General features: G+C 40.9%; 1 long non-coding RNA gene across 1 annotated transcript; it reads right to left on the bottom strand.

Moving 5' to 3' along the window:
• Nucleotides 1–320: 320 nt before the first annotated feature.
• Nucleotides 321–1,825, bottom strand: LOC148020342 (uncharacterized). Its single transcript, XR_015694992.1, has 3 exons — nt 1,727–1,825; nt 1,477–1,586; nt 321–1,189 (listed from the first exon to the last, which is right to left on the bottom strand). It is a non-coding gene; the product is annotated as an uncharacterized LOC148020342 (long non-coding RNA).
• Nucleotides 1,826–12,887: the final 11,062 nt, after the last annotated feature.

Raw genomic sequence — 12,887 nt, 5'->3', positions numbered from 1 at the left:
TCCGGCTCGGGAGAAAAGCATGAGCGCACACTCAAAAGAACTGCTTGCACTGTAGATAACGCAGAGCAAATTCATATTCCTCTGCACCTTCAATCAAGAAGACATTGCAAAACCCTTCGACCTGCATTCCCCACGCCTCCCCAATATCCTCTCCAATCGGCTGCATGGTGCTGCCGCAATTACAAGTGGGGTTCCAATGTATGTCCTTACGTCTGTTATTGTACACGAATCGACACCGTACAATCACTCGCACCAACTATTTCAATTATCTTTTAGCGATGTTCATTAAGGGGCCAGAGATTCATGATGAGAAAGTCCTCACACAATCATGTGACATGTCCTCTTATCTCTCAAACAACTTGAGTACAAACACACTTCTTTGCATCAGCATGCAATTGCTCAGTATTCACAACTTACAAGCCATGCAGAATGAAGGGATCCATGCACAGAAGCCAAGAGTAGCAAACTCATAAAAGGGTCCTGACCAGCCACTGCTCCTCACCGGGCTCTCAGCTTGCCGGAAGGTCAAGTGCTGGTTTCCAAGACATCTCTAGCAATATGAAGAAGGATAAATAGCTTCATATGAGCTGGTAAAGAAACTTCATGAGTGGGTCTTGCCAGTTTGATTTCAGACACAATTCCCAGCAAGACACCATTTTAATTCATCTTCCACCGGTCATGTTGAGTCATGCCGCAGCTTCTTTCTCCCAGATTGGGGTGAGCCATCTGACCCATCTTTTTCTGCATTCATGGGCTTGGTATGCGAGGCTTCACAGCCCGATTGGGGGCTTGTCCCCACCATGGACTTGACGAACTCTGAAGAGAGGTTAGAGTAGAGCTCCACAACCTGGCCAATGTTGGTGTTGAGCTCCCTTATGAGCCCCACATTTTTGACCAAGCTCTCTGAAGCCTTGGTCTCTTGATTCTGGTTGATCTCCCTTATGAGATCCCTATTTTGGTCCAAGAGAGACTCCACTTCGGTGAAGCTCTTTTGGAAGGTTGCCCATACCCCATCTCCACTCCCGTTAGCAGTAGTACCATTCCTTTCTTCTGCTGCAGCTCTACTACAAGAGACATCTCCCTCCTCCATGTAGTTATAAGCTTATATAACAAGAGGGCCTTGGCAGATGTTGATTTTTCTTCTTAGCTGAAGATCAGCATGTCTGCAGCATTTACAAAGTTCGCATCCCTGCATCAAAGAAATACACGGTCAAATTTTGAGCCAATGAATGAATGATGGATGTGCTGCATGATGTCCAGCACCATAGACCACAAACAAGCAAGCATGACCATCAGAGAGGTCTTAATTTCTAAAATATAAAAGCTCTACCAAGATCAATGCAGTGATCGAACCGGAGATGGGGAGGAACCTGTGACCGGGTAAGAACATGAATAACAGGGTAGTGCTAATAAATATTGTTGTAATATAAAGCACGGCCGAATCTAAAGGATATTCAAGTGTAGGTCACAACTTACTGGCAGAAGTTAGCTGTAGTATGTGTAGCCGGCCCAAATTGATCTGGCCCTCAGACAAGATGAGAGTCCGATGGAGGCCAAGATGAGAGCCCGATGGAGCTGCTGTGGATCTGAAGGAACAATATAGGCACAGATCACATGAGCAAACGGAACATAGAAAGCAAAAACAGAGAAGAGAGCTGTTATAAGAGCTGGGTGAATGGAGCTGTAAGAGCCAGCGATGCGAAGGAAGAGAGGTGGTAGGACTTACACAGAGACGGCCGAACTGTGTGTGTGTGTGTAGCTGTGAAGAAAGGAGATGGGGGACTCGAGGGGGGAGAAGAAGGCGCGCGGGAGCGGGAGAGAGAGAGAGAGAGAGAGAGAGAGAGGAAAAGTGCTCGACAATAATGAAGCAGAAGATGGAGATGGAGACACCGAGAGAGAAGCAGCAGCAGTAGCAGTCAAAGAAAGAAGCCAGAGAGAGAGAGAGAGAGAGAGAGAGAGAGAGAGAGAGAGAGAGAGCCCCTCCGCCCAGAAAAAGATTTCGTGGGGGCCGGCCCACTACACACAGATCTTGCGACCTTTTGAACGATTCCCATTGGTCCACGTGGCTGGGATTCACGTGGGTTTAGCCAATCACTTTCGCCCAAGTGATACACCGCACTCCAGCTTTTTTTTTTGGAAAGCATTTTCCATGCCCCGTCCTCTTAGATTTCACGCCGGCCCCACTTCGCAAATCTCGGACTTCGGCTCTTCTCTCGTTTCTTTCCTTCTTTCTCACAATCTGCTTTCGTGCTTTATTAGTTAAATTTTAAAAATCTATTGAAAGCACTTTGTTACCCTAATCCTGCCAGATCCCCTTTGCCCCCCCTCCCATAGGCTTAGGACTTAATCACATTGCCTACATCATGTCCCATATCTCTTGTCATTGGTGTCAATGTCCCATATCTCTTGTCACATTGCCTACACCATGTCCCATATCTCTTGTCACTGTCTTTGGCCATATCAATGGCCTTACCTGGCAAGATAGACTACATCTATGCATTAACGACGTATTTTGGACTCAATACAAATAACCTACGATCCACAAGGTTTTCCCATAGATTTTCCATGTAATTTGGCATTACAGCTACAATGTCATATGTTTTGGATGTAAAGAAGGCAACGTAACCTTTTGCTTCAAATAAAAAGGCCTACTCTTGAAGGCAAAGAAAAACAACGTATGACACCAACCAAAATTCAGGAGATGTTTTATTATTCTAATATCAACAATACATTTGACATATTCTCTCATAATATGACAACGACTTGTAGACTAGAGGACTTATAACTCCATCACGTATGTCACATGCAAGTCTAGTTCAAGATCATTAGCACTAAGATAGAACCACTACCTCAAATGAAAGTCACTTCTTACTCCAAGTGCCCATTGATAGTAACCATAGTTTGCCATATTTAAGACTTTAGAAGAGGCCCAAAACTATTAGGACTCAAAGCAATAAAAAATTACTTGTAGCAAATAAGAAATACTCTAAAGTAAGAATTAGAATATATCATCCATCAGGCTTTTAGTGGCACGTTTACTTTTCTATTTTTCTTACATCATTGGAAAGGTAGAAAAGCAATGCCCCAAGAAGCTACTCTAAATGGAAGTAATAATGACTTGAAAATGGCATCATGGGTTTTTGAGTAACAAGGAAATGTTTGCACAAATGCATTGGTTCACAAAGCCATCTCTAGGACCATCTTGTTGGAACTTCTTTATATTCACAAGGAGACAAGTGATAAAGAGTGGCAAAAGAAGCTTCCTCATCTTTAACAAGAGCGAAGGAGTGAGCTATGGACCTGCCATATTTATGGACTGACAAATTGAAAACATAGAATTCATGTGAGAACAAGCATTATGATACTTGGAAAACACAAAGTGCAAAATACGAGCTCGAATAAAAGGAGAAAATTTAGTTGAAAGCATTGAATGAAAAAGGAGAACAAAAAGACAAAGTATCACCTCTATACGTAAGAGACAATAGAAAGCCGTACATGTTAGAGTAATGATTACAATCCATTAACCATACACATAATTAGAAAATCAAAGTAAAAGGCCTAGAAGGAAGAGGATTCCATCAAAAACACTAATGAAAAAGGAGGTGAACAAGAGACAACTTAAGACATCTACTTGTATGAGCATTCAATGGTAATATCTTACATGTAAGAGCAATCATTAGCATTCTATTAATATTTAGCTTTTCAAATAATGAAAAAACTAGCAAAAACTCGCAACAAGAAGGACCCAAAAATGGTTAGAGATACTGACGTTGTCTTACAACCGACCAAATGTTGCCATGGAAACGTTTAAAGACTAATCTGTAGTATTAGCATTAATGAATTTGTCTCATTTAGATGCATGTTATGCCTATGCCTTACCTATTTGGCAAGAATAAAATATCCTTTGTCAAGGGGGAAGCATGCATCCAATGAAAAGGTTACGAGTTGTGTTAACATTGGAGCCTTCACAATTTTGTTCTCCTCAAGTCAACCCATTGCACATGCAATAAAAATGTCACAATTTTTTACTTTCAAGATCTCAAAGGAATGTATTTAATTCTAGAAACACAATTAGCACATGTAGAGTCATATTGATCTAGAAATCAATAAGATATAAAATATGCAATTGCAAATCCAAACAGAGCTTTCAAGGGATGATTGACTAATTCCCATCATTATCCTCTTTTGTGTTGGATTAATATGCAACTTTTCATTAGGAACATGCTAGCCTATAAGTCCTACCTAGGTTCCCGTGTTTTCACTAAACCAAAACCATTGAACTTCTATCATGCACTACAAACAAATCATATAATTATTCTACATCATTGCTTTTAATCCTACTTATTTGTAGTGCAAATGGAGATATTTTGTATTGTAAATGTCACTCCTATATTGTCAACCTACAAATGTCATATACACTCATAATGATAGTTGAAGCGGCCATTCTTTTTAGTTACAAGGTATTGGTGATAATACCTTTTAGAACTTACTGAATTCAGAAGTGATATATGGAACTTTGAAATCATCTATCACAATCAGCCAAACAAACTTTCAAATGGAAAAGCAACCATAGCATATATATAATAGTTTGAGGTAGATGTGTAGCATTCTTACATTGATGCTTTTGAGATTGTGCACTTGACTTATTGACCCATTGATATCAAAACTTCTTTTGATTTTCAAAGGCTTTACAAGAAGATTGTTAAGGTAGGAATTCACGGTATTATTTATCCCCTTTTCTAACCCCTTGTGATACAACATGTGATACTATTACCCCACATTGTCCACTACTTTTGGGCCCCCTATCTACACAATCAGGTATACCCCACCATGCCATGCTTGTGATCGTTACAATATATTCCATTCAAAACTTGACCCACCTAACATGGTGGTTGTGACAACATATAATGTTATTTTGCCTTATCGTGTTCTCTAATGGCTCATATTCATTAGACTAGGATACAATCTACACCCACATATCCCACATGTTGCTCCCTCTAGATCACACATGACATCGTCTTTCATTTGGACAAGAAAAGATTCTCTGCTTTTCACAAACCATTTATGTAAGCCTCAAGGTAGCAAATCTCCTTGAATTTTTTGTTTTAGAAAGAAGGGTTCTAATCTAATCCAGTTGTGTTGATTAGAAATTGCTTGATGTATGTGAGGGATACACTTTTTAATGCCAAAGATGCCCATCCCATCAAACAATTTTTCCTTTGCAATCTATCCTAATAGTTTTTCATTTTATTGATTGGAAACTTTAATTTCATTAATGGGTGGAGATTACGAACTCAAGGTCATATCTGACAAGGGTACAAGTGTTTGTGCATGATTATTGAGCTTTTAGAAGCCTCACATGGGGAAGCTTTATCGTGCAAAGGTCATTAAGATTTTGAAGCTCTTTATGATGAAAGTCATTTTACACCTCAAGGAAGTAAGTTTGCAATAATCCAAAGCAATAGTTAAATTAGCATTTGTTAACAAGAAAATAAATCAAAGTAGGTCTGCTTTGGAAACACATACAAGTTAGGGTGACTATATTCTTATCTCACAACTCTTTACATTGACACGAATGATGATTCATGTATAAGAAGAGTCAAGGGTCTAGTAGTCTAGTAAAGAACAAGAAGATGGAGAATTAGGAATATTGGCTTAAATGATTTCTTTTGTGAGTTTACATACTATGCATGAACACATGACATTAGTTGAAGAAGTATATTAGAAAAGTTGAAATAAACTTGCAAGTACTAAATTTAAACATTATATAGGGCACTTAAAAGGTTTCAACCTACACGCCATCGTCACTTTTGTATTAGAAGCCTCAAACCCCATATGCATGCACACACATATTGTTACCCTTAGTATTGCCTAATATTTTCTTGACATCTGATAGACCCTAACATCTTACTAATTAGGGACTGACCCCCTCGCACACATTTGCTATACTTCATGTTACAAATGTGTAAATAACATGCCCCCACACATAATGCAAGCATGGTTGATACATTCTTCTACCTAAATAGACTATATATGAATATGTTAACTCCATCTTGTAAGTTGTTTTGCATTGGCGTTCATGGTTAGGGATAATGGTCATTGTTGAGAGAGACAATACTTGAGCAAAGAATGTGTTCTCTAGCTAGCCATAGTCTCATATTGATCAAAGCATGGACTTCTTAGATCCCATTCTATGTGTTTTGTAGCAAACCATACTATTATATAGATCCAAACCCACATTTCTCATATTCTACTTTGTTATTGGAGATGTATGCCCACAATAGTGGCTCAACCATGTGTTCATCTAAGACTCCCATGAACTTGACCCGATGCATGGCCTAGAGCTTGCCAAGAGCAAAACCATTGTTTAGTGTATTGTCCACTAACCATCATATAACATTGGTTGTAACTTCTTAATATGCCTCATTATACACTCACATCTATCATGTTGAACCATATGTTGTATGTATAGACTCAATTGCAAACCACCAGTGAACTTCTCCCCTGTTAAAATGCATTTTCATTTTGTAAACATATAATGAAAATAAGAATGTTCAAACTAGGCTCATTGTTGTGACTATAAAGATGTTGATCCTTCATGTAACAAAGTAGTCAAAAGGTTTAAAATGCTTAGTGCTCTACAACCTATGAATCAAAATACATCATTGGTAGTAAGAGGGTATCTACCAGCATACCAATATCATATCATAGTCCTTATTGAGGTTCGGATGACGCCTTAGTACTTTACTATGCATGTAGGTGCCTGATCTATTATGTATAAAGCAGCCCTTAAATGTCATGTGAAGGGTGGTTGTCATAATGGTACCTCTTGATTGTATCTTTTTCGTATTTATCTTCATATGAAATGAAAGTTTGTCAAGATAGTACCTTGTGGGGATTGCTAATGGGGTTGAACCTAAAACTCTATCTCTATCTCCTAAAAGTTTGATGTCGTCTACTATGTTGTCTTCATTCAAGAAATATATTATTGGTAATTATTAGGGTAATGTGTTCCTGTAATGATTTGTTGGGGGTAAAGGTGCATGTGCCTAGCTGCCCGTGTATTACTACACTAACAATATCCACATACCTGTACATTATAGGTGAAGGGTGCCTATCACTGTCACTTTATTCTTTATTCTTTCAATGACATTTGAATAAAGGGAAGGCCAATCACACATTATGATTGTTAGAGTTCCCACATCTTGCATGTCTCTTGCTCTTGCTTCTTCCACCATAGCTCTTGCTTTTGCTTGTGTGCTTCCACTCTGGGATCACTCCCTTCAAATGGTATCAGATCCATTGCATCGGCATTGAGGAGCTCTTCCCCTTCAATTTGCTTCAACTTGTGAATACCTCAGCAATTCATTTTAGGATAACCATGGATCCTTCACTCCAAGGTATGCATTGAGCTCTATCTCTTCTCTGCTTCTTCCCATCACTTGAGGCTTGTTTCAAGACTTCCCTGAGATATATTGGAGCTCCCCTTGTGCCTCATTTGGCTTAGCATTAGCACCAAATCACATCAGCAAATCAGTGTGATTTGTGCTTATTTGTTGGCCCCCTATCTCTATTCAGCTTGATCATCCAAATCGGCTCTTGAATCTCTCATGTACTTAGCCATACTCTTGGCAACTTCCCCGAGCATTCTTGGTTGTATTGGAGCGCTCTCTTGAGCAGCACATGCTTAGACATTGGTTGGATATTCAAATAGGTGTATTGTCTAGACATCTTGTAACTCATTCTAATGTACTTTTGTGATGCTCATGGTACTTGGCTTTGATGCTTAGATGGTTATCTAATGGTTGGGAGTCCCTTTAGGATTGGATTGAGCTCAAATAGCTCCGTTTCAACATAGATTTACCTACTATAATACAATGACAAGCAAGCTTTTCTCAGGGAACACTGCATGCCTATTGCTCTTGGATGTCATTCGGGTGTTTCATTTATATGCATTGATGCTTAGCATTGGTCTATGCACTCAAATATTCTATGGGATGCTCTTGAGCCTCAATTTTGAGCTTGGCAATATTCACTTGACTATGGTTACATGCCTTGATTGCTTCAGTGGCTTATGTAGCTATGAGCTTAAAGACTATATTGGGTTTTATGCTTCTGGATGTAGGCTATATGGATCTTGGATGTATGGATACCATCACCATGAGGTTTTGAGATTTGCTTACTCATTTGGCATTTGACTTCTATTTCAATGGGAGCTATTTGGCTTTATGTATTGAGCCACATTTGACACCTGGATATATTTAGAGCATTTGGTTTATGTAGTTGAGCTTGAGCTTGTTATAGTGAGACAATGAGACTCAGTGTGAGATGTACATGTTCTCTTCATGCTATATGTACGTAGTTGATGCCTAGTGGGCTAATCTGACTTTGTTTTGGGCTATCACCTATCTCTATCATGCTATTGTCAATTATGTATTCATATTACATGGCTATGTATTGAGCGTCTGTTGTCATTGCTGAGTCAGCTATGCCTTTGTCAAGTCTCTTCCGTTATTTGTGAGACCTACTATATGCACGATGGTTATGCCCATGGGATGTATCTTATTCTAACACATTGACCTTTGACAAATCTCAGTTCTAGTTGCATATTCACTCATTGCTAGTTGATGTTCTTCCCTGGCTACTGTTGATATTTGCATTTTATCAGTGATAGCTCATACTAAAAGGGAAGTAGAGCCCAGGAGGAAGAAGCTTGGCAGTAGAGCTATGGAGGATGGAGAGCAAGAGCAAGAGAGAGAGAGACTTAAAAGTGGGAACTCCAATAACCACAATGTGTGGCCCAGCCTTCCTTTATTCAAACTATCACCAAATGAATAAAGAATAAGTGACTATGATGGGCGCCCACCACCTGCAGTGTGCAGTGACAGGTACTGTTAGTGTAGTAAAGTGTAGTAATACATGAGCGGCTAGGCAAAGGCACCTTTAACCCCAATAACCTCCCACTTAAAGGCAAATCTGCCCTAGTGAGAGAGAAAAGAAAAGAAAAGACAGTACAACATGTACACATGTACAACAGGATGAGGAAAAAGACATCATCTCATCCAACGCCCATCAATCTCCTGAGGAATGCAAAATACTCTGTAGTGAGGCTCTTTGTGAGCAAGTCTCTGTAGGATTTTGCTTAGTAGAAATCTTGACAAGGTCAACAGACCTATCCTCAACGACCTCACGAATGAAGTGATACCTCCCCTCAATATGTTTCGTCTTCGCATGGAAGACCAGATTCTTGGCCAACTGAATGGCACTTGTAGAATTTGAATGCAGTGTAGGCATAGCATCTGTCATACCAAGGTTTGCAATCAAAGGGCCTAACCAGATAGCCTCCTTGCAAGCCTCTGTGGCTGTAATATACTCCGCCTCTGTAGTGGAAAGAGCCATACACTTCTACACCCTAGACATCAAAGAGATAGCCCCTCTAGCATAAGTGAACACATAGCCAGATTTGGACTTCCTACTATCTGCATGTCCTGTATAATCAGAGTCAGTGTACCCCACGACTCCTATATCCTGGCTGCCATAGTAAATACACATATCTGCTATGCCCTTCAGATACCTCATGATACCCTTCATGACACCCCAATGCTTCTTGCTAGGTGTAGCCATATAACGTGCCACAACCCCAACTGCAAAAGCAATATCCGGATGGGTGGCTATCATGGCATACATAAGACTACCCACAATTGATGCATAGGGAATCTTGGCCACCTCGGCCCTCTGCTCATCTGTCTTCAGACAATCGGCCTATGAAACCTTCACATGAGAAGGTAATGGACAGCTAATAGGCTTAACATCTTGCATATGGAAGTGATCAAGGACTTTATGAATGTACTCCCTTTGTGATAGATAGAGTAGTCCCTGAGATCTGTTGCGTGTAATACGCATACCAAGTATATGAGAGTCCTGTCCCAGATCTTTCATCTCAAAGTTCTTCTTGAGCTGAGCCTTAAGAGCATCTAGCTCCTCATGAGCTGTCCCTGCTAAAAGCATGTCATCCACATAGAGTACCAAAATCAGTAAAGAACCGTTACATGCTTTCTTTCTATACAAGCACGGATCCATAGCACTACGATTGTAGCCCTATGACTGCATAAATGCATTAAAATTATGGTACCATTCCCTAGGTGCCTGCTTCAAGCCATATAGACTCTTCTTTAGCTTGCACACTAGGTGTTTCCTGCTAGGGTCTGCAAAGCCCTTACGCTGCTCCAAGTAAATCTCATCATGCAAGTCCCCATGTAAAAAAGCCATCTTGACATCCATCTAGTACAAGTCTAGGTCAAGTTGTGCAACCAAAGCCAAGACTAAGCGCAGGGTGGTCATCTTGACCATAAGAGAAAAGACTTCATCGAAGTCAATACCATGCTGCTGCTTGAAGCCCTTAGCAACCAATCGAGCCTTGTATGCGGGCTTGGGGTGTCCAGGGGTACTTTTCAGCTTGTATACCCACTTGCATGGCAAAGCCTTCCTACCCTGAGGCAAGGAAACCAAATCACAAGTCTGATTCTTATGCAATGAGTCAAGCTCAGACTGCATAGCCCTCGCCCAAGAGTGACAATCACCCCTGCGCATAGCCTCATCATAAGTGAGATGCTCTCATGCATCTGTAACCAATACATAATCCATAGAGGGTGCAAAACGGTCAAGAGGTCATCTATCTCTAGTAGAATGCCTCAACCGAGGCTCTACTTCCTGACCAACATCCTGTCTAACATCAGCATGTCTAACATTTGGGCCATGAGCATCAGGTGATGCTACACGCTGTCTAGCTGGCCGTGGAGCGGTCTGTACGGGAGCAGGTGGCTCCTCCTAAAAGATAACTCTGCGTACCTCAACCACTTTCTCAAGCTGCATATGCATTTTGTCCTCATGGAAGATGACATCATGGCTACGGATCACTTTTTGCACCTGCGGATCCCATAGATGGTAACCCATCTCTCCTGCATCTCCATAGCCAATGAAAATGCATTTGACACTTTTAGGATCCAGTTATTGCATTTTTCCTTGGGCACATGGCAGAATGCCTCACATCCAAAGACACGCAAATGGTCATAAGAGGGGGGCTTGCCTACCCATACCTCCTCTATAGCCTGAAAGTCAATGCCACTATTAGGTAACCTGTTAATGAGATACACTACAGTAGTAACTGCCTCAGCCCAAAAGTGCTACGCTAAGCCAACCTGGTTAAGCATGCTACGGACCCCTTCTTGAATAGTCATACTCATGCGTTCATCCATACCATTCTGGGGAGGGGTGTAAGGGGCAGTCAACTGATGCTTAATACCCCGCTCATCACAAAACTGCTCAAAAGCACATGATACATACTCACCCACATTATCTGACCTTAGGCATTGCAACATTTTCCCAGACTGGTTCTCTGCTAATGCAAGCCAATGTTGAAAGGTGTCTAAGACATCAGATTTTCTCTTTATGGGATAAGCCCAAACCTTACGTGAGTAATCATCTATGAAAGTAACAAAATACTTTGCCCCACTGAGTGACTGATAGGGCATGGGTCTGCATACATCTGAGTGCACAAGAGCCAAGGGCTCGCCCATGCGTTTCTTACTAGACTTTTTATGTGTATTCTTGGTTTGCTTGCCATACAAACAATGATCACAAGAATCAAAATGCGAAGAGTCAAAAGGCAGAAGATACTGCAAAGCATGAAGCATTTTCATTCCTTTAATGGACATATGCCCCAAACGAGCATACCAAAGGGATACATGGGGGATAAACCCACATACAAAACATGATTCAAGGTAGCTAGATACAAGTAAGAGATAGAGGCTGCTAGACTTGACACCTCTTGCAAGCACAAGCATACCATGAGTAATCTTCCATGCAAAGTCTCCAAAAGACACAAAATACCATGTATCATCAAGCTGTCCAACTGACATAAGGATGCGAGTCAACGCAAGTACATGACGTACATCATGCAAAACAAAAGAACTGCCACAAGGAAACTACAGCCTAACATCTCTAATGCCCATAATGTCAAGAGACTTGTCATCACCAAGACACACAGAACCAGAGATGGTACGATAGGTATGAAACCAATCTCTACAAGGTGTCACATGAAATGATGCACCCGAATCCAAAAGCCAGCACTGCACATACATAGAATATGTCTCAGAAGCTTGTAAGGCATCGCATGAAGAAGCTGTAAGTATGTAATCCTCATCTGAATCAGTGGCCTGCATGACATTAACCTCTTCTATCTTCACACTGGACTTTGCAGGTACAATACTACACTCAGAAGACTTTTCCTACACTTTCTCTTTTTCCCTTTTCCTTGGGCTTATCATCGCGCATCTTATGGCATTGTGGATTAATATGTTCTGCTTTCCCACAATAATGACAGGTGAGATCAGACTTCCGTCCATGGGACTTACTGCGGCCACGTGACTTTGACCTGGACTTTTGAGAGTCCTTGCCCTTATGATCATTATCATGCCTGCCATGTCTGTCACCTCTAACGATCAATGCATGTGAAGAGCGGGAAGCATCATTGTTTCTCTTGTTGATTTCCTCAATCAATAAAGCACTCTCAACATCTTTGATTTTCAACCCATCCCAAGCTTGCTCGTGCATATGGCAGTACAGAAGACATCCCATGATTCAAGCAAGGTGCCAAGCAAAAACAACGGGTGCAAGTTGTCTTTGAACTCAATACCGTATGACAATAAATTCTTCATGATAGCATGAAACTGACTGAAATGAGATGATAGGGATGTCCCCTCCTTCATGCAAAGGTCCATTAATTGCTTCAGCTAATACATCTGTGACGCAGGACTCTGTTGTGCATAAAGCTCCCAAATCTTCTCCCGTAAGTCCCATGCACTCTAATTCTCATCTTCAACAACATT

Source organism: Lygodium microphyllum, chromosome 19, assembly GCF_053477565.2.
Source record: "Lygodium microphyllum isolate KBCC chromosome 19, Lygodium_microphyllum_v1.1.10, whole genome shotgun sequence".
Classification (NCBI taxonomy): domain Eukaryota; kingdom Viridiplantae; phylum Streptophyta; class Polypodiopsida; order Schizaeales; family Lygodiaceae; genus Lygodium; species Lygodium microphyllum.
The sequence above is the reverse complement of the archived record's forward strand: the minus strand, read 5'-3'. Positions and strand labels throughout refer to the sequence as shown.